At 44.5% G+C, this 25,209-nt stretch overlaps 1 long non-coding RNA gene across 1 annotated transcript in view; it reads right to left on the reverse strand.

Annotated features, from left to right (window-relative positions):
• Positions 1-1,036: 1,036 nt before the first annotated feature.
• LOC118176514 overlaps positions 1,037-25,209 on the reverse strand; it is a 33,590-nt gene continuing 9,417 nt past the window's right edge. Inside the window, exons 2-3 of the long non-coding RNA XR_004755446.1 lie at positions 7,894-8,033; positions 1,037-1,262 (exon numbers count right to left, since the gene is read on the reverse strand). This is a non-coding gene — a long non-coding RNA (uncharacterized LOC118176514). The remainder of the gene's footprint in view (positions 1,263-7,893; positions 8,034-25,209) is intronic.

Genomic DNA, 25,209 nt, shown 5'->3' on the forward strand with positions numbered 1-25,209 from the left:
TAAGGCCTCTGGAATCGATAACAGATCTTAGGAACTTTATTTGGGCCAAGACTTCAAAGTCAACATATCTAAGTAGTTTCCTACATTTTCTTCTAAATAAGAGAGCTGTAGTTCTTGGAATGTCTTCTTGGAACATGTTAATTTTGATAGGAAAATGAAAGGTGCTAATCTGTCCCTGTCCCTGTGTAATATTAAACAGTTAAATGTAGTCTGAGTTTGGAAACAGTATATGGCAGACATCCTTGAAAATTCATTCAAAATATATTGAAAGAACAATCTTTTCCAAATCTGTCAACAGGATCCTAGCCACTGTTCCTGGCAAGACAGCTAGCTTAATTTGGTAAAATAATCACTTTTGCTCTCACAAACATTTTAAAAGAAATGAGGTCACAGTAAGAAAAACAGGGACATGAAGATGACCCTTGATAGATCCTCAGCAGCAAGCTGCCGTGTTACAGTAGGCTATTTCCAAGGGACTGCACAGGTTTTAAAAGTGCAAGTAAAGCTGTGGGGTGGGAGGGAGCTTAGTCTCCAAGCAAGGGCTGAGGCACTGCAAATTCGATTCACCGCGTGGTTTTGCTGTGAATGCTTTTCCAGGTCTCACACCATTACATAGGATGTAACATCATAATGATGTCAACTCTTGGACCAGGGAGCAAGCTGATTTAAGTTTTACGAGGGGAAGGATGAATACTTTCAAAGGAATGGTGAGTCGAATAATGCAGAACTGGTAGGATCACAGTTCAGGGAACTCACAGTTACACTTTGAACTATTTTTAGCAAGGTACTGTGAGTTCAAGGATAGAAAGGGCCTATACAGCTCAAATGAAGCACAGCCTCTCCAAGCATTGACAGTTTTCTATCAATTTTGCAGAGAGGGAATCAAAAACCTCTCTTGCCTTTCACTGAAGGTGACTGCTGTAGCAAGGCTGCTGCTTGCAAAAGACCAAGTGTGTGTATGAGTGTCTGCATGTGTGCAAGAAGCCTTCCTCCCCTGTGCTCTGCGTAGGGATGAAGGACAAACACTGGCCTTATTCTTGAAGTAGCACAAGCACCACTCTGCTTCCTATAGGATGCAACAGGCCACAGCGTGGGGGCAACGGGGCTGCAGCAGGATACAGACTTGCTCCAGCCCTGGCCTCTTCTCCTGGTCCTGTCCACAGCTCCTCACCACATGCCATTGCGCTCCTGAGGGTGCTGTGACTTTGTTCTGCCAAGGAGGTCCTTCACCACCTTGACTTTAGCCCCAACACTTTTAACCTCTATGGGAAAAAACAAAAACAAAGACACCAGAACTTCAGATATTTAAAAATAAACAAACATCAACAAAAAATGCACAAGCAGGTACATTTTCCATCCAGGGTTCAAAGGTGCTGCTGTTCCTGCAGTCAGAGCACGTTAATAAGGATCTCCCCCACCTCAACTTTGGAGTCAGTGCAGATGCTTGTTTCTGCCAGCTCTTGTTAGATTTTTTTTCCCCCTTCTTTAAATGCATACTTAAGAGTATTGCAGATCACCAGGAACACAGAAGGAATGGGTTGCTTTATAAGCTTTACTACAATTATGGATAATGTTGGAAACACATACTGTACATTTCCTGTATGGTGGGACCACTACAAGCGGAGAAAATCCACATTGAAGGGGATTTCTATGCAAGTTACGCAGCAGATGAAGATTGTATTACAAGCTTGGATTACTGATTTAAGCCTCTTCTCTTCTCCCCACCCATTTCTCTGATAGCTTTTAAACTTAAATAGCCATATAAGTTCAAATGTTCTTTTATAGGGTGAAATAAACAGCTTTTATGGTTCAGAAACTGCAAGCTTAGAGATCAACACTTCACCACTAATTCATGCAGGTTCAAGCTAAAGAAATGGCTCATTTTCCACTCTCCAGTTGAGTTATTTTTTTCAAAAAAATTCTAGATGCTCTTTAAATTAGATGTTATGAAAATTGTGGATGCAGACAATGCTTTCTCTTGACGCAGTGCATCCAGCGTGCCGCTTTCCAGGTCCCAGCTCCCATGAAATCAGGGGGAAATTACTGCTGAAAACCTCAGAAAACTTGGAAGTTGGTACAAAACATTACAACACATTATTCATATTATTGACATGCCTTTTTAAATACTTTTTTAATGCAGGAAAGCTTTAATGTACCTCTAAAAAAGTCTTATGAGTGCAAGTGTAATTTATATTGGTTTAGGCTTCTTTTAAACTGGCAAAGTAGTGGAAAGAGCATTTAGCTCAGCCTGTTGGGCACGATCCTTTCCAGGGGGGTTGCAAGAAACCCCAGTTCCAGCTGTCACAAGGACCCTGAAGAGGAGCAGTACTGCCAACTACCTTATGACGACAGATTTCCATCAGAATAAAGCATCCATACACTTCACAGTCACCCCGGCATTTCAGTGAGCTGGGGTAAAAACCACGGGCCAGGGATGTGAATTCCCTTCATACAGAAGTAATAAGAGGGTATAAAACCCAAGGAAGATGCAGCTTGAAAGGGTTGTTACAATCTGAATGCACAGAAAGCTATTTTCAAACCCAGGTAGAGCAAGAGCTGTATTCTGCTGGGCAGTGGAGATTCTCTGCCCCAGATGCTCTAGTCAAAAATAGTCGTGCCCTAATATTTTTATCCTAAAATCTACAGCATGTATTTTATTTATCCATCTATCTGGCTGTTTATTCCATCCTCACCACTATGCCTTCTGAGCATCTGATACATCTAGTAAAAGGAGTTTTTTTTGTTTGTTTTTTGTTTTTGTTTTTTTCCCCCCGCCCACGTATTAGACACATTTACCAGCATTTAAGTGGTTAAAGCAGCAGCTTTTTTTCCAAGCAGAGATAATCCTGTTCCTGAGGACACCAGTAATGGTGGTATATGACAACATAATCAGCAGCACAAGGATATAAACAACTCCCAATTATCCCAAACCAAAATTTTTGAACATCTTGTTACATTTTTTCCTTAGGCCTTAAAATTACTGAGTTGTTATGGTTGGATGCTTTGTGGTGAATAAATCTAGAATAATTCCCTGGAAAGACTGAATTGCCGCCGAAGCGCTGTTAGTGCAAAAGACCACAGTACCAAGTTTGCCCTGGCTTTCCCATCCAAGGCGAAAAACCATACAATGTTCTCATCATGTGGGGACAGGAAAGAAATGGGGAGGTGATTTGATTTCGAGGAAGTGGGAAGCAGTTGCACACCCTGCATGGAAAACGGGCAGCTGGAGAGCACCATCAGAGCAGCACACAACACTGGGGTTTCTCCCACCCTTCTTCATGTCAAAATGCTAAATCCTGCAGGCCTCCAGGTACATAACAAACAAACAGCCATGGAAGAAACCCACTGCATATGAAAACCATCTGCATGAAGTTTGAGAGGAGCGGTAGATGTCGTTTCCCACACAACAGGCACCGAGGTACTAATCAAGGCTGAGATAGGAACACAAGATCTTGTGCTAGAAGCAGAGATGGGACAGGACACAGTATTCGTATTTGAAGCCAGATCAAAGTAACCATGTTTAGAGCCAAATCCAGGCACAGGCATTGAATATACCTCCCAAAACATGGATGGTTTTGGATCTAGTTAGGGTTCTGTCATCCATCTAATCTTGAAATGGGTGGATCAAAGACGCTCAGACTGAGACTGAGCGAAGTGCTAACAGATAGCTTTGAATAGAAACGATTCAGTACGGTGCTTCAAGCAAGGAATAAATCTGTTGGTGGACAAGTTGTGAACCGAAAGAGAAGTGAAACTGGCCAAGGAAATTACTACCTACCTATCGATTGCTTTGGTATGTTACCTCGCAAGGTTGGCTTTATTTATAAAAGCAGGGAAAAAGAGGCACAATGTGGTTGAAGAATTGGCCCAGAAAGTTGGTAGCAGTGCCAGAAGAGCCTGAAAATTAAGAAGGATGTCCAGTGGTTTGAATGCTGGCTTGGAAATCAGAAGCAATCATATGTTTGGTACTCCATCCCAGATTTCGTGTATGAACTTGGCCAAATCATTTAGTGTTTTGGTGTCGTCTCAGCTTCCAACTTGTCAAACAGAAGTAATAAACCTTGTTAAAAATAAAAATAAATCATTGGGGGTGGAGAGGTGGACCAAAAAACCTCTTTCACTGTTTGCAGCCTCATGACTTGTAAGTGGCCTGATACACTGATCAAATAAAGGAGATCAGATGGCCTCCTGAATTATTCAGAACAGAAACACTACTATAGGAAAGTACTGTTCACAAAACACTTAAAGCTATAGGGGCAAGCCTGCTGATAGATTTTCTGACATTTCTGTTCTTTAAGCAAGCCATAGGAAATAACACAGGCATGAAAAACATTGCTCTGTTCAGGCTGACACTGGTATTTGTTCTGTAGATGGCACAGATGCTAACCTTCTTCTCTTCATTGTTTATGCCAACATAAAGTGGTAATAACTGCAGGCCACCAAGGAATTACTGCTGGCATATACTTGTGTGAGATCTGGCCACACCAAACATATCATTTACTTCAGCATATGCATTTTCTTGGTCACCATTTTTCAGGCTCCCGTAGTCAACTGCAGTAATACTTTTAGCCAATATCAACTTTTGACCTGATGTCTATGCAGATCTGAAAGGAATTTCCCCTTCCATACACATGATCTTCCATCAGGCACAGCCAGTTCCACGATTCCTGGAAGAATTAAGAGGTACAGATTTCCTGTAACTCTGGATCCTTGCAGATGATGTTGTGGTCTCCAGGTAGGGTATAAGAAGAGAATTCTTTCACACCTAGTGCAGCCTGGTCATTCAGGGATGGACCCAGTGAATAAAGGCAGATTCCTGAATTATTCAAATTTAAAACCTCTGGTGGTGTTCACCGATCTGCACCAGGTGACCAAATGCTATGCAAAATTTGGAGTGGAAAAATATGCAGTCAGCCTTGCAAAAAGAATTACACTTCAGACAGGTTGTTGTATTCTGGAGAAAACAAAGGATAAGAATCTAAGATCTTATCTACAATCCTTTCAGGTTTACCAGTCATGGAGAACTACAACACTTCTGCAACTGTTATATATTCATTTCATCAACAGTGATAATTACAGAGGGCCAAGCATTTCTACCACTGTGTCATCCTAACTCTGCTCATAGCACCTGCTGGTGAAAGATTTTTCTTGAGGCATTGCGGTCTTTAATAGAACAGTAGTCATGAACAACTGTTCTAGTACAAAAAGGAAGCAACCATTTAAATACCAACACAGTTAGGTGTTGAATTTCCATTGAAAGCCAATTGAATGCAGTTACCAAAGATCAAGCTTTATAAAGATATTTAGGTAATAAAAGCAGCAAAAATAATGAAACCAAACAGTAAAATCAGAAGAGCAAAGAACAATTCACCATCAGAGACACACCCTACATGCTCCTTCAATACCCCACTGCTCTGCTTGGAGATGATATAGCTGTTGCATTCTTGCTTGAGATGCTAAGACAAAATGTGGAAAACAAGGGTTATGTCCCAAAACTCTCTCATTTGTGGGTTTAGAATTTTCTCCTTATGTTACAGGAATGCAGCTCCCCTTTAGACACATGAACTCTTTCCCCCAAGGAGCCCCACCAGAGAGTGCCCTCACAAGCTGTAGGAGAACACAGAAGGGCCTTACGTTTCTTATGCTGAAGCTGAGAGTCCTCCATGGTATAAGGCAAAAAACCCCTCCTCTTCCTCTAGTTAGCTTTCCTCCTGACTCAGCATTACCTTTGGGCTTCCCAGGTGCTCAGGTCGGGTGATTTCTCAGAGCAGTTATGTCTGCTATGGACACAATCAGCCTCTGAGATCTGCTGCATTAGAGCATGCACATCCTTTGACGTGCTACTTCTGAGTTCCCACATAGTGTGCGAATGGGAATGGAATGCCTTTGGGAATACCGCCAAAGACCTTTTGTACTTAAGTCTTTGGGAGAGATACTGCTCCTAGAGTCCACCTGGGAGCTTTGGATTAAAGCAACTCCTCCTAGCTTCCTCAGAGCACACTTTGGGTCTCCTTGAAATTGGTGCATATAGTCTGGGAGAACACCTTTGGGTATAAAATGCTATTTCCAGCCTCCCGCAGGAAGGTCACTTGGCGAAAGCATGCGATGCCATGCGTATATCGAGTTGGGTGCAGACGTGGTGCTTCCCTTTTCCAAGAAACGTCCCGTGGACACCACTAAAAGCACAGTAACAGTCTCAAGTGTTGCTAATCTCTTTAGCCACAGTCACATAAAAGATCCATCAGAGAACAGCCTCACAAATTACATGCATCTTTATGCAAAAGCAAGCAAAACCAAAGTTAGCTGTTTTTCCCCTCTAGTGTAGATATTACTGTGCAGATTACACATTTTATTAATTCTAGACCAGTGAACTTTCCTCCTAGCTTAGAACAAAGTGTCACATTATTAGTCAGGTTTTCCAGCATCTTTTGATAAAAATGGTGTTTTTATTGCCACATAAAAAATACAAGGCGAGTTAAATGTTCAGTATTTTCTTATAAAATATTTAGGTTTATAAACTGTTGCAAACAGGCTAGTGTTTATATAATATTCACAGACATCTGTAATGCCTCTCATGAAAGCTAATGTATAAGCTCTTAGCTACTGCAAAAGGGTTCCAAAGATGCTCTGCCCATCTTAAAGTGCAATTCTAAATAGTACAAAGAGCAACTTTGGTAACAGATTGTTTTGAGATTAATGTTTATTCCTCTCACAGCTGTCTAGGTTGAAATTTGCGTATTTTATGAGTGAAGGCCCCGGAGCCTTTAAAATTTAAAAACCTAACTAGGACACCCTTACTCAACAAAACATAAACACATGCCTGATTTCAGGTACATGTTTACATCCTTTAAGTCCCAAGGCTCAAATCATATATCCACATAATTTCTTTTAAAAGACAGAAAAGTAGTCAAGAATACAGGCATTTTTGAGGCAGAAGACTGTAGCTCACAAAGGTAAGAAGCTCTAATGACTTGTTTTCCAGGTATTGCCCAAGCATCTACTACTACTAATAAACAACTGTTGTTTCAGTTTCTGATTTCTTTTGTTTGTTTTTATAACAGGGAAGATGTCATGTAGAGATTTTACCTTTTTTTTTTTTTTTTCTTTCTCACTGTTTTCCTTGATATAAAATGAACTAAAATAAAAGCTGCTCACACAACTACACAATTGACCCCAAATCCAATAAAACCCAAAGCAGAGGTATGATTCTGCTTCTCCTATCACTGGTAGGCTACAGGATGTCATATTTGCACCTTGCGTCATTTAATGTCAAACAACAGGTAGAATTGACAATTTTTATCATTGAGTGTGTTGTTTGAAACAGCACAGTGTCAGAGAGACTCTGCTTGGATTTCTCCTTCAGCTAATTTAGAGGCAGAACAACTGATGCAAGAAGATTGTAAGTCTCAACCACACAAACTCAATGCCAACAGCTGAACAGCACAATCTAAAGAGAGTTATGGCATTCCCCTCAAACCTATTTCCACCACGCATCAAGTGTAAACATCGATCAAGTGTGGTTCTGAATCAAAAGGCTTACAATGAGGGTCTCAGATTACCTTCATCTGGCTCCATTCAACGTCTTCAGAACAGCCCTGCCAATCAATGGCTTTATGGCTTCTGCAGATGGAGCATTTGCAGCATTTCGTATTTTAAGAGACTAAGTGGTTGGTGAAGCATACCAAACCATCAGCCCCACAGAACGACAAGCTTTCAGCTTCCTCACACACATCTAACAGCCTTGAAAACAGCAAGGCAAGATGCCACAGCAGTGCATCCCTACTATTAAGGGGTGATTTCTTTCTCTACCTCTATCTTTCCATATCTATCTTTTTTAAGTTTCAGCACGCAATAGGCAATGGTCTTATCTTGATCTCAGATCGGGGCAGACACCACACTGCAGTTGTATATACATGGATTGGAGCAAGTGAGGGCAGCCACATGCTGGATGGCAATTCCAGACCTAAGCAAGCTGCAGCCTGGGGACCCTCAAGTAGGAATGCAGCAGATGAACTGTAAGCAGGCACAAGAACCTGAAATGGGGACAGAGAAGTGCAACTCAATAAATAAATAGCTCTGAAATCCTAACCATGAGATCTCAGAGAAGTTCCAGGCTTAGATGCAAGGATGTGACCTTCAGCATACATGTCAAGCTACTATGTCTCAGACTGGTGTACCAGCCTTAATGATGGTTATATTGGCATTTTTTAACCATAATCTGTACACAAAGGTGCATACTAACCATATCTTTCCTCATCCTCACCCTGGAAGTGCTGGATCTTTGACCATTCAAATGTAATCACAGACTAATATGGTGGGAATCAGTAATGTGCTATGAAGATGTTTTAAAACTCAACTCTCCCAGCCAAAAGACTGAGTAAGCTGATACCCGATGTGGCACCAGACTATTCTTCTGGGCAGCCATAACCCTAAATAAAAACACGTGAAAACACAGGGGCAAGGGCAGATGTAGGATTCTTTGGGGTTTGGCCCCCCCCCCCCCCCCCATGCACACAGATGGTTCCAATCTGAGAGCTTTCTCTATTTATTTATGGTGACTGATACGTACTTTGTACTTGATTTTAAGGCAAGTTACGAGGAGGAGTAGCTTAACGTGCTGTTTCCCATGAAACATATGGCAGAACTGGTATTCGTCACCGTGGAGCACACGTAACACGGCATTTGCCTTATGCTAGGGGAAAACCTGCACTCAACACAAAATGAAGTCAGGACAGACTTATAAAAAAGGAACTAGATGATCTTGTATCACACTTTCTTACTTACACAGTTCACAAATGCAATTCTAGATTCACAGCAGTAGCCTTTCTTTCAAGGGTGTGAGGAAGTATTTGGCACCTTCTGTTGTCTACATCACAATCTTACAGATAATCTGGGAATTTTCTGGTTTAACCATGTCACTTATGATAGCCAAAAGCGTACGGACTGAACTGATCTCAGTGTTCTTCCCCAGCGTTTCTTTCCTGCAAAGAAAATCAGGTTCTTGCTTTGTTCCCCGTGTGCAATTTCTAGGACCTGTGGTCATGGAAATGAAGTTCCATAGTACTAAAAAGCCTACAGGAATCCCAAACCAGGAGATATTATCCTGAGGAAAGCTTTTCAAGAGGCCTGAATTTTTATTTTGTGTTGTTGTTGTTCGTTTTGTTTTTTATGTAGTTTCAACCCTTGTGTTAAAGAGGATGCAAACTCTTTTTTCCCATCACTGAACACGATCTGTCACCTTATAGGTCTGTGCCACCTTACAGGTCTGTGTCCTCATGAAAACTCATTCTCTATAGCAAATGCAGAAACCTGTGCCTGAATTTTTAACTAGATTTGCAGAATGAGGGACAAAACAAGCCCAGATGATCATGTTTCTAACTAAACTCCCCAAAGGGGTATTTCCTTCAAATATCCACCCGTTCTTGAGCTCCTTCTCCACCCACATCTAATTGGCCTTTTTCACAGATTTGCAAGCCAGGACTGATGAAAATGACCACACCCTTCTGATACTTTCATATTTTAATCTACAGGAAATTCATCTCTGGTATGCAGACCCAGAGGGTAGAAAGACGCCTGCTGTTTTGGTAGATAAATGGCATCTGGTACATAGAGCAACACAGGGCCACAGAAGTACGTGCACAGGCAAACAGCTATTCTCAAAGGTCCTCTGCATAATACTAACGGCACTGAATATGACCTGCAAAAAAATCTTTGCATAGTAAGTTAACTGTCCTCAAAGCATGCATTTAGAGAAAAAAGGAAAATCAAACAAACAAAAATTATATTTTCAGGAAAAACAACAACAAAAAAGACTAAAGAATTTATATTTTCTGGACAAGAGCAGTCTAATAAATACATTTATGCTTTGAAATAATTTTAAATAATTATAGGCTGGGAAACACCTTGAAATATTCACCTCCCTGCTCTCTTTAATTTCATGAGGGACACCAGGTAACAGTGCCAGTAACGGACTGTTGTGGTAACTCATCACGGCCACTACAACCCAGCTCTAATCAGACACAGTATCAAAGATTTGCCGGTGCAATCATTTTAAGATTGATATTATTAAAAAGAAAAAGACAAAAAAGGGGGGGGGGGGGGGGAGAAGGGGAAGGCAAGAGATTTAGGAGGACTTTTGTTTATTTGATTAACTCCTTGACACCTGCGTTAATTCTTTCCTCTTTTACATGTAGCCATTTTTCACTCATCTCTCCTACTTTCTCTGCTTACTTTGCTTAACAATGCATGTCTTGCCAACACATGAAAACTATTCCTATGGTATCAATCACGCACACTCTAGAAAGGCAGGCTTACCCTAAAAAGCACTCGGAGTCAGAAAAAGATGCACGACAAGTGGATCCAACAAATGAATAGGAGGCATCACAGTGAGACAATTGTGATGAATATACATAAGCTGGCGAGAAGAAACATCATTTCACTGAAAAATGCAATTTTACTGAAGCCAAAATCCATTCTTAGAGAAAAATCAGTCTTCAAAGGGCTTATCCAAGGTTGGATCAGTTCTGACCAAAGACAGCAACATCCCAGATATTTTGACTGACCCTCCCTGCGTTTTGTAAAGCCAAGTTTTGAATGTAAGAATTGCCATTATCTGACCATCTCACAGCCCAGCGGTACTAAGAGCCTCCTTCAGGAAAGGGAACGTTCACAAAGCCTGTTAGCCCAAACCCCCTCCTGCTTTTGCTAGAAGCCACAGTGCAATGCTATGCAGAAACACCCAAGCTAATGCTGAATGAGCTGGCTCGAGTACCGAGAGCAGTGCTGACATGACGCCCCATGGCAGGGGGCTTGGAATTTGATGATCTGTAAGGTTTCTTTCAAGCCAAATCATTCTATGATTTTCTGATAACCTGGCAAATTGCCCAAGTTAACCAGGAAAGATCCACACCATAGAACTGCAGATACTACGCTGGGAGCAGCTGGCTCAGGTACCTCTATGCAGTACTCCCCAGACTCCTGTAGACACCATATATCTGTCTGCCTTACCCTGAACAAAGACATAAAAGATCACCCGAACATGCACATTTCTGACATGGTGGACTCATCAGACAAGTCAGAACCCAGCCCTCACTGTTTTGAGCTGGTCACCCAAACACTGCCGGTAAATCTCATCAGCTGTGATCTACAGGATGAAAAACATCCAGCAAACTACAGCAGTTTTGTTTTGAGGTTTTTATTGTGGGCTGTTGCTTTTTTTTTTTTCCCTTTGTTTTTCTTTTTCCTTTATTTTTTATTTTTGTTTTCTTGCTAGGGAATTACTAATTGTTCCAAACTGCCGTTAATTGGCTTGCAGTTCCACTTACCCTGTCAAACTGCTGGTCAGCTGGCGAGCACGCTGTGCTTTCCCAATAGATTTATTTCACAGCTGGAATCTGCAGTCTGGAAGGTCCTGCCCATTTCCAGATCTGCAGTCCTTCCAGGCAGAAGGGAAGGGAGGAAGAAACAGATGCTTTTCCATGGAGATGTAACAGTGTTAGCAGGTTCTCAGCATGTCAATAACAATCTAATCAGGCTGCATTATATTGAGGGGAAAATGAGATTTCTGACTTTGCCAGAACACTTCACACATCCGCATGTTCTTACAGACACATACAACGCACTTCAGTTTCCAGATGCAGATAAGGATAACCACACAGCGGGGAAAACAATCCAAGAACTAGTCTAGCCAATTCCTAGCTGGACCTCAGCCTCTTTCCATCTCCTCTCCTTGCTCTGGAATAACGATTGCTGCCTGTAACTTTAATGAAATTTCATAGACAACTCCTGTGAGTTTATGGTGCAGACGGTGCCCTGCTGCTCTGAGGATACGAAGGAAGGATGACTCAACAAGCTGTCTCACCTTGCCTCTTCTCAGCCTTGGTCTAATCACAGGGAAACCTGCAAATCTAGCAGTGCGCAGGGATCAAGAACTGGTCCTTGGAGAGACCTGATGGCACTGCAGAAGAAAGGGTAGCTGCAGGAACCTTTCCTCCCCACGTGGCCAGCCAACTCTCAGAAATGTCACACAGCTCACCCAAAATCTAATGAACCAGGCTTTTCTTCTGCTTGGTGTAATTCCTGCCAGAGCTCCCTCCTCACGCAGGGCTGGTTAAAGTAGACCTCACACCTCGACCGTAAAACGAGGGAGCATCATCCCCAGGTGACAAAACTTAAACTAACCACTGGCCTGTGAATTGGTGAGCAACGAGCCACCCCCGCAGCAGGGCTGCAGTCTGGCTCCGTGTTCTGCAGACTCTGAGACAAGGATTCAAGCCCAGTAGCGATCTGACCTTAGTGGAAAAAAAAAAGACAAAAAAAAAAAAAAAAGAATGATAAAATAACACAACAGAATTCTGATTCCAGATTCATTGCTTGGAGGAAGGAGAAGGATATTTTATTTCTTTCCTGGCTGATTACCTAACGAAAAAAAAATAAATAAAAAAAATACTAGCTCCAGTGAATGAAAAAGAACCTTTGAGTCCAAACGCCTCAGAGTCAGGTCATCCAAATTCCCGGTTGCCTTGATCTCTTTTCCAGCCAATGAGCTTCTCTTAAACTCTGAGTGATGGTGTCATATATTTTAAAATGTGTTTATTCTGACAATTTGCTATGCTTTTATGTAAGAGGACAGGCAAGCAACCCATCCCCAAAACCTCAAGGAAACAGCATAAGTCCTGGCTGCTAGACTGGTTGGCTCCCTGTGGACTGTTGATTCTTGGACAAGCTGTTATTCCATCCTTAAAATATGTACTTACCCTGAAAAAGAAAATGCACACACAAACATACAACTAGGTATTAAGAGCTTTGGTAGATCTGTGACTCTGATCTTGTGACTAAGGTGTCAGCTGCTTCTGCAGAAACAGACATGGTAGTGGAAAAAAATAAAATTCAATAAAGTACAAGAGTGAGCACTGAACTGCCCACAGCTGGACTGAGCTGAACTTCCACTGCTGAGCTGCTAACGCTACGTTTTCCCCATTGCTCCCGTGTCATTGAGGTTATGGAAACCAGAGAGGCAAACAAATGGGAATTTCTAAACACATCAAGGGCTAAAGGAAGCGAAAAAGGGTGTGGGGGAGAATACTTGGAGAATATCCGTTCTGTGGATAATGGTGTGTTTCTCAGGGTACCCAAGAGAAGGGGAGATATGCCTATACAAGAGAGGTCATCTGGTATCAGATCACATCACCCCTTTCCTCTTTCCCTTGGCTGCCTTTTCACATTCCCTTTTGAGCACATTTCCCTTTGGTTGTGGGAAACACATAATCCACCAGCACTCTCAAAAAAAATATGTCGCAGTGGCTCTGCCTGAAATAGAAACCAGATTTCTGCCTCCAAGCCCCCTGCTCTACCACCTACAAATCAGACCTAGCCTTAATCTGAGTAGAAAAGCCAGGCAAAAGCCTACTGTACACCAACAGAGCACGTGCATTACATCAAACACCATGGCAGGGCTGCTTGGTCCTCCTCACTCCCTTTCCCTGAGGAATTCACTCCTGGTTTTAACCCAAATGCCTGCATGGCCGCTGTGGAAATGCACTCCCAGCTCCGCATATGCATCTACGTGCTCAGGGGTCAGCAGCCCTGAAAGCGATGCCCAGACAGCAACATGATGAATGGAGCACTGGGACTAGATTAAAATAGACTTTCAAATGCAGTTCAATTTAAATAAATCCCCCTATTTTTGTTGCCATTGACTGGCTAAAACTACATTTAGTCTCTGCCATTTGTCTTCTATGTACAATGTACTTGTGGTTAGCAGAGAGAGCCTTTACAAGTAACAACAGAGGCCCACCAGCTCACCACCTCCTCGGCCCCACACCGCATGCTGTCTCATTCTCGTGGGCTGCCCCAGTGAAGGTCCCAGACCACAAGCCCTGGGGATGCCCTCCTACAGCCCCACACTGCACAGCCTCCCCTCGCAGCCCCTTGCCTCTTCCTCCCCGGGTGCCGGGACCCAGCCCCACATGGCTGTGGAGCTCACCCCACAGCTGCGGCCTCCACACCTGGGCCAGGCCCCGCGTCCCCACCCTACCACAGCTCGATGCCCAGCTGACAGACCAGGGCAGAGAGGGAGCTGAAGGCTGCCCACGGGAAGAGACAGAACACACATCGTGTGGCATGGGAATCCGTGCGCATCAGCAGGGCCATGGGAAGCACGAGCCAGGTTCAGGCACAGCCGAGCTGCCGGAGGACCCCTCGACCATGCTCACACCTCGTACAGGCCACAGTTCCCTTGGACCCACTGGCAGGACCCCACCGACCTTCTGCGTGAGGTGCCCCGTAACAGCCCGCTAATAGCCGGGTGGGAAAGAGCAGTAAGCTCATGCCCAGTGTTTTCGGACGGCATTGACTCTAGAGGGCAGCCAGGCCATGCCAGAAATGATTGGGCATCACCAAGTAGCCTCTGGTCAACATTTTTGGCTGCACAACATTTTTAGCTGTTTGGCACAGCAATTTAACATCAAACTCTCCGTTACCATAATCACACCAATGGGAAGCACCACCATCACTACCACAGATGTCCAGAAGCAGAGGAATGCATTTAAGAAACACGACGTTCCCATATGTGGCGCTGCCGTAGATGAACACACTTTTCCAACCACTATGACTGGAATTGTCCCTGGATTATCGCCAGTCCACAGAGTGCCCTGCAATAACACCCCAGGTTCCTGTTGTTCACCTGGGACAATGTACAAACGCATCAGCGATACAGCCCCGTGGCTGGTGCCTGTATGTCTCAGGGGTCCTCTACGCACACTTTAGATGGGCAGGCAGCTCCTTTCCTCCACACAAGAGAATACACAACACCCATCTGTACTGCCAATGAAATTTACTTCTCAGGTAGCTGCAGCCCCATAGGGCCGACCTGCGGGGACTGCAGGTAACCCTGAGTTTCTGATGTTCTCAGGAATGTAATCACTGAACAGTTATAGCTATTGTAAAGTGCAAAAAGGCACTGATGTCAACATGTAAAACCTTTGCCTGCTATCAGATAAAAGAACAATAAATTGGCCACAAGAAGAAACTGCTAGCAAAGAGAAACCCCAGAAACCCAGCCCCTGCTTAACATCACTCAAGGGGACTGCCTGCTTCATCGTGAGTCTAAGAAGACAAGAAAATCATTTACTTGCAAAAACTGGAAAACAGTAGTCAAACATTTTTTTGTTTGTTTTTGTTTTGTTTTTTCCTCTTTTTATTTTGTTCATTTACTTGGACCTCTGTAATAGTTCCATGTCTAGTTGAATAAAGACCAGTCCTCTGCCCCAGCCCACCAGTACTGTTTGCTGTATGGATTCCCTGTAGGCCATTTCATATTAAAGAACACACAGATGTAGCATTAGATATCTAGTTTTGGTAACTCCGAAAAATAAGTGAATTCTCTAGTCTCGGGATCCCGGGTGCACGCAAAATCCCAGCTGTGCAGTCAGCTCCTGGGTGCCTGGAGACAAAGCGGGGAGATGCATGGCCACCGTGGGACAGCAGTGCCAGACATTCTTCTGCAGCTGGAGGTCAGCGACACACGCCGTTGGCTCCCCTCACTTCTAGCGCTAGTACCTGTCTTCACACCACTTCACTTACCAAGCCACAGCTGCTGGTTAAAATCACATTTTGCCTACTTTCTTTCTTTTTGCTTGGTGTAAATCATTATGGGCTCACTGTGCAGCCAAATGGCCCTATAAATCCCAGGGGTGGCACACTGCCGGCAGGATGTCCTCACTTAGAGCTGTACATGATCATAGGCTACACACCAGCTTCCTTGCCAAAATTTTCCTGCCAAATCTTCTACCTGAGGCAGTCCTGCATTTCCCACCCACATGATTTTCCCTGACCCTCTCCAGATGGGACAGATGCAGACAGCGCTGGAAGGGCTCAGCAGTCTGGCTGCTGGCTGCAGGCTGGGAACATAACCTTGAGGGTGCTGGACCAGGACTGCACAGATCCCTTTCATCTCCCCTTCAACCTGGTGGAAAGCTGAAGTTCTCAAAAGCCATACTCTTTAACCCCTGTGAAGAAGGAGTACAGTCAGGGATTTTTGTGCGCACATGATCTTAGCACTGCAATAGGAGGTGGAGGAACTTGTTTGAACTGATCAACGAAGTGTGGCTCAGGGGAGCACGTCAGAAAATGTCAAAGATCAATGCTGAAGAAGATGGTTCTGTTTTTCAACAAGCTCCACTGCTAAAAACACCAGGGAGCAGGGGATAGGAGGGAGGGAAAGGGTGTACGGTGACACCGAGGGAGAGAAAGCCTTAGCCAGCATCATGAGCATCCTGAGTCACTCTGCTGGGGAGGTAGGGGTGCTTTGCCAAGGAAAGGATGACAAAGCCAGTCAGATGCCTGGAGAAGCTCCATAGCATTACAAAAAAAAATAAAAAGTGTTGGTGGGCTGGGTTACTTTTTTGGCAACGAAGGGTTAGTACAAAACCTAGCCACAACTAGAGCACAAAACATCACTGCTATGAGCCCCACCGCTGCTCCCATTCATGTGTACAAGGAAAGAGGGTCCATGAACGTGTTCCCTGCCCAGCAGCTGGGCTAGCTGCAGTCCCGGGCTTGTGTGCAGAGCAGCTCGCCATGAACTGGTGCTGAGCTGCCGGCAGTGACACCTGTGCATACGGCAGAGTGCTCCCTCCGCACTGCCATGGCCACGGCTGGCAGCCAGGGCGGCCACCGGCTGCCAAGAGCGAGCTGAGTCTCGCCCGCGTGCCAGCCAGGCCTCGCAGGGGATGGGAAATGCAGAAGCTGTGATCTTCTCCAAGGGGAACATTTGTGGATGAGAGCGAGTCCTGTTTTGCTGACTCATAGATGTGACTGTCATAAAGCAGTAGTGAATTTGTTGAACTCTGATTTTGCTTTGCCCAGATCTCCAAAGCTACTTTCTGCAGCTACAATCCATGTTATTAACCCTTCCTAAAAATTCATTTCTATAAAACCTTCCACATTTGACTGACCTTTTAATTAGAGATGGAAAAATGAAAATCTGATTTTTTTCATATATAACAAAAGCACCACATTACACACCAAGGCCTTTGAAAACATGTCTTAGCTTACTAGCAAATAGCCTTTTTTTTTTAAGACAAGCTAAAGAGTGGATACAAAAAGAAGAGGAAAATAACTTGTTTCCATCATCATCGGAGCAATACAGAGAACTACATTTCACAGCACTCTGAGAACTGGGGTTCTCAGAAGTGTTGAGACAAACAACAGGAAGAAACCATATTTCAATTTCATCTCACAAATATTTTTCTTGCAACACATTGCTTCAGCACTGAGGGGTCTGAGGACCTAGGCACAACAATGTTTTCAGGCAGAAATAAGATCTTTCATTACACCAACTGCAATAGCTGGAAAAATTAGATAAGTTTCTGGGCACTTCCTAACCAGTCTCAGACAGTCACCAAGACAAGTCTATTAAATCCTTTGAGTTGGAGGAGTCCATGGGCTCTGCTTGGTTTCCTTTCAGCACGTTGTTTCCAAAAACTTAAGCACTTTTTGCAGTTCACTTGAAGGAACAGCAAGGATTAGGTCTCTCCGGTTTCAGAGAAGTGCCCACCCCTCTCTTAAACTAGCCAGAAGCTCTCAGAAGCACTCCCTTTGCTTTAGTAGCTTGTTTTTTCCCCAGGCTCCTTTCTTTCATGAAATGGCCCAGAAGAGTGACTTACAGAGACAAAAAACACAAATAAAAAATGTTAAATCCTCCTTTTATGATGCATCAAATCTATTCTCCTTAGTCCCTTCTTGAGCCAAACTCTCACCAAAAGCCCCATCAGACGAACTCTGACTGCCCCCCGTGCACTGGCTCTGGGGGAGTGAAGGAGCCCCCGCGGCATTTCACAGGGCAGCGACAGAGCCAGCAGCTCAGTGCCAACTCCACAGACCTGATAGAGAGACAGGCACCAGGTACTATCTATTTGGTGAACTCAGCAGATGTGAATGGAAATCACAGATTAAAAAAGAAAGAAAGAAAAAAGAACATTGGAGAACGCAGAGCCCTCTCTGTGATCTTTATCAGTTCCGTGGTGCGTGGGACTTCTGCACACAGACACTGCAGTCGTGGCTGAGGAACAATGGCACGTGATGATGATCTTGTTTTACCTTTGAAAATAGAAGTAATGTTTATGAAAGAAGTGACAAGGTTGTTCTGGATATTCTAATTGAAAATTGCTGTCATTTTTCTAGCTCTTCTGTATATACGGCTTTGATGAATCCAATTCAATGATAAGTAGCGTCACGGTTGAGAATGGGTTTGGGGTTATTGATGTAAGCTGAAGACAGTCAGCAAAAAATCAGCGAGGGGCTGTGAGGGAGGGACCATGTCTATCTCAGTTCAGGAACATCTCACACGAGTTTGGTATCATCAGAAGCAACCAGCGTGTTCAGAGCCACTAAGCCGTGCCCACAGTCCAGCAGCCGCAGAGCCCTTTCACTGACCAACAGCAGACCTCCACAATGGGCATGGACTCAGATGCTTTATCAATACACAGTGCAGAAAGCCCAGAAGTTAACTGAACCTAGACTGTCTTCTTGGAAGAGGAATGGCAAAATCAGCCAGCCAGGATTTGACTCAGTAGCTGGGACTGATAACTGAACTGCAAGCAACCCCAAAGGCTGCTTTAAAAAGAGAAACAAAATCACAAGATTTGTCAGCAGATTTTCATTACAAGGAAGCTGAGGTCAACCATATTTCTAAATTAATTTTCTAGTACATGTTGGTTAAACTTTAGGTAATTGTCCTTCCTCCCTCCCCCCCTCCTTTTTAATAAGTACAATTTACTAGAGTTGCATAAAAATGAGTAATACGTTAGTTTCACTTAGACCCGATATGAAATGAGTCATTTATTTCCAGCACATGACCAGGCTATTATGTCTTTCCCAAATACACTGGAGAAATATACGTTTTTGCCAATACACAGACACTGCAAACCACCTGAGCCGTTACATGACAGCCAGTTCACCTCCTGAGAAGGTCCATTTGGAGCCCCCGTCTCCCTGCCAAGCCCTGGGAAAGGGGATTGTGCTTTGTTCTCACCCAGACAACCCCTGCCCGCCTGCCTCTGGATGGCAAGAAAAAGAAAAGGCTTTTGACAATGGGAATTAAGAGGGAATAAACCTGGTACCATCATGTGTAGATCCGAGGCTCCATAGTCTGCTCACAAGATGCTCCCTCCCCATCAGGCTCCATATAACCAGTATTTATTATAAAACCAGTATTTATTCTTGCACTGTTCCAGGCTTTTCTGCCCCACTTAACTCTGAAGCCCTCAACATTTCAAACTTTAGGAAGGTGAGATGTCCTCACTAGGACTATGGACTGCCATGTTTGTGTAAATAACATGATTGCTAGTCTCTATTCCCCAGGCTCAGCTCTGCCCTTTGGTTTTATCCCTAATGTCTGAACTAGTAAAGACTGCAGGCCACAGTGCCCTGATCTCATAAATTAGACTCAATTTAAGAAAAGCTGAGCAACTAAACCAAGGAAGTATTCTCTCCTCAAACAGAGAGACTAATACTTAAAACAAAAAATTCAGCAGATTTTTTTTTTTTTAAGAACAATTCATTAAATATAAGGCAATTACAGATTAATTCAGAACTATTTCTCTCTCTCCTGGGTGAGACACCAATGAAGCAGACATTGGGTATTTTGCATCAAAGGGGTTGCTTTGCCATCTGCAATGTTCAGAGAAGCTCAGCAGGGTTTGGGAGCTACCACCCTCTCGGGAGCACAGCACCCATTTGTGTCTGTACCCCAAATCCCTGCCTTGCACACCGTCAAGGTGGGACGGATCAGTGCTGTCTCACACAGTGGTGGCAGCAATGTTTCTGCATAATCTCTATCAGGTTACACTGAAATTAGGGTGGATTCCTTGAACTTTGTTTTTCTTTGCTAAATTCACCTCTGACCAGTCCCTCTGGAATTACTTGGCAAAGTCCTAACTGTACCTAAGTAGAAATCAGAGGTAGGATTAATGGCAAAATACAAACCAGTCATTAACCTATTTACGTTAACATGGCCTGACAGGAACAGGTTATTGCATCCAGAAACTGACCTGAGGGAGATGCTCCCGTACTCCTTTCTTGTCCTTTACATCTTTGCTGGCCTACTTCGCATCTCAATTCACGGAGCTTGTTTCACACACCCAGGTGAACGTTTCTCATTGTCACTCTTCCTGCCTGCTCCAGTCACTGTCAGCAAACTTGCCCTGGAAAACACCCCTGCTATGGTCTAGCCTAGCCTTGCCCTTCAGTGCCATCCAGAAACCAGCCCTGAACTTGCCAGCATCTTTTTTTCTGTTCAAGGAAATCTCTTTCCTAAACCAACTGATACAGCAGAAAGGGATAAAATACATTTCATGCTCCCAAGCCTGGACTCAAGGTCAGGAATGGGCACAGGCGATGTTTCCTTCACGTTACAGAATTAGTTTGTTCACTGGCATCCTATGACTGCATTTGCCATACTTCTAAACGCATGTGCCACTTCCAGCGCTCTCAAAGCTGGAACTGTTGCATTAATTCAAGCATTTTCTGTGCAGGAACATCCACCTGGAGGTGAACATCCAGCGGCACTGACAGTCATCAAGCAGTGTTCACTGCCTGTGTGCATACACCCTACTTTGTCCCACTGAGGGACAAAAGTGCCTTACTGCGAACAGAGATTTTAACTCCTTCCTCCTTGATCTTAGTTTTAAGAAGATAGAAAACAACCAAAAAAAAAAAACCAAAAAAACATCACCATCAACAACAAAACCCAAACCCTTCCTGTCACTTTGTGTCAGAGGCGGGCAGAAGGGGATCTCTTTTCACTTTTTTGGTTTGTTCTACAATTTAGGAAGAAAACATTGATTTACACAGGACAGTGTTATTCCCTGGATTTACACAAACATGACCAAGACCACAGCGCTGGTCAAAACTCAGAAGAGCTGCTCTCCTTCCTTCACACGTGTGAAACATCTCCACGACACTTCTGAATTCAACTCCCACCCACTTAGCTCCATCCATGCAGCTACAAATAGGTGATCTGAAGCTCCTTGGGTCACAAGCACAGGGACTTTTTTTGTGTTGTTCAAAGTATGAGTAGGAATACTGAAAACCCATTTTTCCTTTGTCTTTAGACATGGACTGTGTATCAGCCTCTTTCTCACTTGCAGTCTGAGCCAACTTTTAATCCATTGCCTTCCAGTTCCCCAGCCCTCAGGGTACACTGAGGTCACGTTTCGTACATTTTCTTCGTAATCACAAAACTTACTGAGAAGTGTGGGGGGATTTATTTTAAGATCTTCCATAACTCAAGAGCTGGAGCTGTAAGAAAGGACTATGCATTGTGGCACTGATGATCAAACCATGAGTTGGCAAGACTGGGCTTTCGTTCAACTGAACCACAAACTCACTTGAAACAGTGACTTGCTTTTCTCCTTTTGTTTCAGATCAGCCCAGCATCTTTTCTGACATAAAATGATCCAGATCATTTCTGCTCTGAATCATCAGCAAAGGAGGGAAAGGAAGAAAAGTGAAGATATCTCTCTCCACATCTTCATCCCACAGCATATTCCAGAGGGCACAACTTGACCATAACTTCTCTCACTTTCCCATGACCTCTTGCAAAACAATCCCTCCTCATGCCTAAATTACAAAGCAAAGCAGTTCCTTTCACACTTAAAGTGCATGCTGCCTGCGATGGCAAGATAAAAATCATCCAACAACACACAGAATTTCAGCTTATCAGGAGAAAAATGATGCTTCATACACAAATGGCAAGGACCATGCAGTGAGTGCAACCCGCCCAAGGTTATGGGAGATCCACGTTAAGAACTCACAGCTCACCCCCGCACTTCTTCAGCACACGAGCAGGGCAAACAGACCATTGCCCTAAAACTGGGGATACTGAGGCTCCACCACAGCCAAACCATACAACAGCACTCATCCAGGGGAGCTGTCTTCCCCTTCCCAAACCCCAGGAAGGGGTGGAAGGGCATGGCTACAGCTATCCGCAGACCAGTATCCAGATGATGCATCCACATCAGAAAGCCTAACATGTGTCCTGAAGCAGTGTGACTATGCTATTAGTTCAGGCTTGAGGCTGCTTCTTAGTGAAGCCTGTACAGAAGAGACCCTACCTGTTCGGGACCATCCTTCCACCTGTTTTCAGCGCCATGGACATGGCACATGGAGGTAGGAGCTACAGCAGCCATGACCATACCCTCCTACCCTCAGCCCCAGGACACGCAGGCACAGGATCATTTCCCAGCCATGTTCCCCTTCATCACCCACCTTTCCCTCCAAAGGCTCCCATCCATTTCATTGCACGGCAAAGCACCGGGGAAGCACCAAGCTGCAGATCACGAGCAGCATTTCAGGTTCCTTTATCCAACAACAGCAACACCTGAGCCCAATCCGGTGCAGGTTTAGGCTCCCTTTGGTTGCAGTGCACACAAGGACAAAGTACATCTTGATCTTCTACCAAAGACCCCTGCTAGCCCTCAGACTGGTGCGGATTACAGCTACAGAGGGAATAAGTTACATTTCTTTTCATTAGACAACATTTAAGGATTCCTGTGTTTGACTACAGAAAACACAAACGATGTGGTTGTTTTAACTGATTGCCCTGGCAGTAATTTAAAAAGAAATAAAACAGAGCCAGGAAAACCCAGGTTTATGGAGCTGCAGCCTAATAGCATGAAGAAGAAAACCTGCCTGTGCACACAGGCTTTGCCAGCCCCCACATTTGTCATCTGTACTGGTTTTACATCCAGGGGTCCTTCTCCAAAATCCCTCCAGGTAAGCTGGAGCATAACCACAGCCCTGTCTGGTGCAAGGCAGATGGCACTAGGGCAGCCAAAGCCGCAGGCCTGCCCTGCTTTGCTCTGAGTGACAAACATTAAGGCCACTGGGCAGAAGAAACACCTCCTCAGGAAACCCCAGATGCATTTCCACACAGCAAATTATACAGGTATAAAGACTTGGCAAAGGCATGAGGCCAGCTCTGTTGCTGTTACCTTCCCCGCAGCCTTAATCCATTCATTTTCATCACGAGCCGCTTTACTGCGTAATCATGCCTCCACAAAAGTGCATCGCCTTCTCCTGATAAGATCGCCCTTGGGAAGCCAAAACACTTCAAATGCAATAGTTGGCATTAAACAAGGAGAGTTATTGTAATGCTTCTTGCCCCTACTTAAGCTTGATTTGGGTGTAGATGGGAAGCACAAACTGGACAGACAACTGCTGAACTGAACGCAGGCCTCTTGTCCGAGGCAGAAGAGGTGGAGGGAAACAGGCTGAGGGGGGGTGTTCCTTAGCCAGCCTTTGCTAATCTAAGTGAGCCATCCCCATCAATATCACTTTGCTTTGGCAGCTTTTCAATAAAAAAATAAAAACAAAATCATACCTCCCTCGTGCAACATGCCACAATTGCCAGGTGTATCAGATACCACAGAGGAAATCCAGAGGGGTCGCGGTACTGTGAAATGCTGCATCGCCTTTAATGCTTTGAAGAAAAACCCATGCAGTTGGGAGTGAGGAGGGGAAGATGCTCCCCTCTGACCTGCGGAGCACTTCTCTGCCACTCATTCTGCCACCCCCAGCTGCTAAATCCTCTGTCACCAGCACAAGGTGAGTGCAGAGCAAAGCACACTGCTAACACATGAAAGGAAACCACTTTGGTTTGTTGCCTCCTCACAAGCCCGCTCTGCCCACCCCCTTCCTTCCCTTCCTCTCTGACACGTTTAAAGCATCTGAATGCCAAGGTATGGAGATATCATGGAGCCTGCTTCCCTTCCCCATCCTGTTCAGATGGCTCTTGTCAGCAGTGCCCTCTGGGCCCCCTGTTTTCCACCAGGGCTTCCCTCCCTCTCCTCCCCTCCTGCTCTGGAGCCACCGCTCTGGAGCTCGCATTATTTCCCTTCTTGGAGCCTACAGTCTGGAGCCAGCAAGGTTTGTCTGCTTCCCTGGGTTCAGCTAATAAATTGGGATCAGGGGGTCACACAGCAGGGGACTTGGAAGCCTGAGAGCCTCTGACACCATTTTTATTAGTTTTTACTATACATACCATTTCAGGAGCCGGGATGCCATCCCAGTGGGGCCCTACCCATTGCTTAGTAACTAAGATTTTGTAATCTAAGTTTTGACAAGGTCATTTTTTACCTTGGGAGAGGGTGGGGGAGGGAGAACCCCCACGTACATTAATTACACAAACACTGTGGGGACAATGCAAATAGGAACCCATTTCCCCTTTGCATCAGGGCCAAAGAAAGAAAAATCTTTTTTACTATAGGGCTATTTCCTAACAGGCTGGGATATTTAAGACAAATGGATACAGTCCCATCCCGTGCTTGCAGTTTGGACGTGTGCATTTCAGTCCTTCACCTGCCCATCCCTAATGAAACATGCTAGCAACAAAAGCCACCAAACCTGGGGGCAGCCACAGAGCCCTCATACCTAGGTTATGGGAAATGCCCACCAGCCTCTGCTGGTAGCATAGGGGTGATCCTGATCAACCCAAAGTTAAGAAACAAAACATCCACCAGCATCACAGAGCTGATTAACCCTGTGTTTAGGTAATCATTGCTGACACACACGGCAAAAATCACCTTTTGGCAAGCTCTTGTGACAGTGGACAGAGGTGTGAAAAGCCCAAACATTTCTGGCCCTTCAGGTCAACCAGAGACACTACTTGTTTCCTGATAATAATGTTTCTTAGGCTAATAAGCAGGACATTTAGAAAGCACTGGAAATGAGAAAACACTAACAAGTCAGCACCAGGACAATCTCACAGGAGCAGGTACAGATTGAACCACACACACCAAGAGACTCATTGCCCACAGGCTAGGCCTTGCTGTTGCTTTAGGGAATTGGTGCTGGTCTGGGGAAGCGAACTGCCCAGCTGTCCCAGCTGAAGCAAGGTGAAAGTCATTTGGACCCAAAATCACAGGAGACCGTACAGAGAAGGAGCCAGTCTGCCAAGCTGGACCTTCCTTCTTGCAGTTTCTTCTGCTGTGTTCAACTGCAGATTTGCTGCACCCAATAACGCTAGGCTTTTTTTCCCCCCATTTCTTTTCTCCCCCTCACCAACCCCCATCTGCTGCTCAGCTCTGACAAATTCATTCTAGAAGAAGCAAAAAGGTCCTTTGGTCACTGCTACCTTTGCCTTCCAGCCTCTCCCCTGATCTGGAGCTCTGTGAGGTGTATGCCTCTGATGTGGTTAAAGTAAGACTG

Source organism: Oxyura jamaicensis, chromosome 20 (genome assembly GCF_011077185.1).
Source record: "Oxyura jamaicensis isolate SHBP4307 breed ruddy duck chromosome 20, BPBGC_Ojam_1.0, whole genome shotgun sequence".
Lineage (NCBI taxonomy): Eukaryota > Metazoa > Chordata > Aves > Anseriformes > Anatidae > Oxyura > Oxyura jamaicensis.